At 53.7% G+C, this 2091-nt stretch overlaps 1 pseudogene; it reads right to left on the bottom strand.

The window, feature by feature from the left end:
• Positions 1-108: 108 nt before the first annotated feature.
• Positions 109-1672, bottom strand: LOC119345819 (annotated as a pseudogene).
• Positions 1673-2091: the final 419 nt, after the last annotated feature.

Below are 2091 nucleotides of genomic sequence, written 5' to 3'. Positions count from 1 at the left end.
GCTTTGTTGCCTGCTCCGATTCATTCTTGGCAAGTCCTCGCAGGCCACGCTTCGTCTTCGCTCGACACTTAGCGTGCGTACGGGGGAGGAATCAACTGACGCTCAAAAAACATTCATATGGTTCGTTATTAGCATTTAGCAAACACAGTACAACCAAGAAACCTTGATCAGCCCAGCTAATTAACTAGTTTTGATCTCTGTCCTTTCAAGCTCTAGGTGAGCACGCAATGGCCGCTTCATGACAGTGAAGATCTCAACATGCGGCTGGAGATCGACAGCAAGCTCACCTTCTCCCTCCCTCCACCGGAACTCCCTCACAAGGTTGGCGGTGAAGTAGCTTAAGTGCAGCATTGCGACACCCCTACCAGGGCACATCCTCCGACCACCGCCGAAAGGCATCATTTTGATCGTGCCGTCGGTTCCTTGGGATGCATCCTTGCAGGACAGGAACCGTTGTGGCTTGAACTCGTCAGGGTTATCCCACGCTATCCTGTCTCGTGCTATAGCAGCCAGTGGGAAGTACACTTTTGTGCCCACTGGAATACGCTGGCCATTGTGAACCACATGATCCTCTTCCATCACCTGCCTGAACGCAAAAGACGTCGGCGGATGCAGCCGGAGTGCCTCCATGATGACAGCGTGCAGGTACTCCAGCTTCCCAAGAACAACCTCGCTGACTTCATCGGCGTCCGCACCCACGACGGCATTGATCTCCTTCCGGACGGCCTCCTGTATGTCGGGACGCTTCACCAAGTTGGCCATGATCCACTGCAGCGCTGATGCTGTCGTTTCAGTTCCAGCACCAAGGAACTAGGAGCACATGCCGACGAGTTCACCATCGGACAGCCTTCTTCGATGCCGCCTTGGGTCCTGACTGTGGTCGTCCGGCACCTTGAGATCGATGAGCGTGTCCACATACACCGGCGTCTCGCTGGGTCGCCGGTGCCGGCCGCGACGGGAGTCGATGAGTGGTAGGTACGTCTGCTCCTGCTGCTGTCGCAGGGCGGCTAGCTTCTTCCACCGATTACGATAAATGAGCCTGGTCAGTGCGGGGAGCATGGCGTGCGCGAACACGCGCGCCGTAGATAGGGACTTGACGAGGTCACTCTGAGCGTCGGCCATGGCACGGACGCGGTTATTGTCGATGTCGTCGCCGAAACACATGTTGGCCACCAGGCCAAACATAGCGTAGCGGATGCTCTCCGCCGCGTGAACCACGCCGTCTTTCCTCTGCTCGGCGAGGTCCACGACGAGTCCATGTAGTGCACGGCGGCGCGCTGACGCGTGCCGGTGGAGCTGCGTTGGGTGGAGGACCTCCGATGTGAGGTTGTGACGAATGGCGCGCCAGTGCTCACCGTAGGGAGCGGAGGTGATGTTCTGGTATTGACGGCGCGAGAGGATGGCGCTGGGAGAAATGGACGGTGGGCGGTTGGAGAAGGAGCCAGCGGCGCTGCCACGCACGAGAAGGCTGTGCGCCGTCTCGGGGTCCGTGACGAAGATGCTAGCTGGCTGTGGCTTCCACACCGTGGAGAGCTCCGGTGCCAGAACCGACTTGGCCCTCGTGAGAAGGGCTTTGATTGGCGATGCATGGTGGAGGAGGAGGAAGAGGAGAGCCAAGGGAAGCAGGGTTAGGAGGAGCAAGTCTGCCATGGCTTGATGGATTGAGCTGCGCCTGCCGTATTTACTCACGCATGGGCTTGGCACGCGGTAGTTGAGCTGCATAGATGCCATTATAATATAATTCAATCTTTGGCTGATACAGGGGATGGGACGGTCTTTATTGCACCTTTATTGCTCACCTATAGACGGTTGTGAAAATAAGTATCGCCAACTTTTGAGTAGGCGCAAAAAAATACTTTCGACTTTGGAGTAGGGTTTATTAGTCCCTCCCATATTTTAAGTCAAAATTTAATCACATATTTGACTAGCAAATTGTCAATGCATGTCACAACAAATCAAATAATATTGTTGGATTCATATTTGAATGTAGTTTCCAATGATATTATTTTTTAATGTATAGCTTAGATTTTATTAGTTCAAATCATGATTAAGAAATGATCCAAAATACGGTGACCTGTAACCAAGACATAG

Source organism: Triticum dicoccoides, unplaced genomic scaffold (assembly GCF_002162155.2).
Source record: "Triticum dicoccoides isolate Atlit2015 ecotype Zavitan unplaced genomic scaffold, WEW_v2.0 scaffold30883, whole genome shotgun sequence".
NCBI lineage: Eukaryota > Viridiplantae > Streptophyta > Magnoliopsida > Poales > Poaceae > Triticum > Triticum dicoccoides.
Note: the sequence above shows the minus strand (reverse complement) of the source record. Positions and strands in the feature narration are given on the sequence as shown.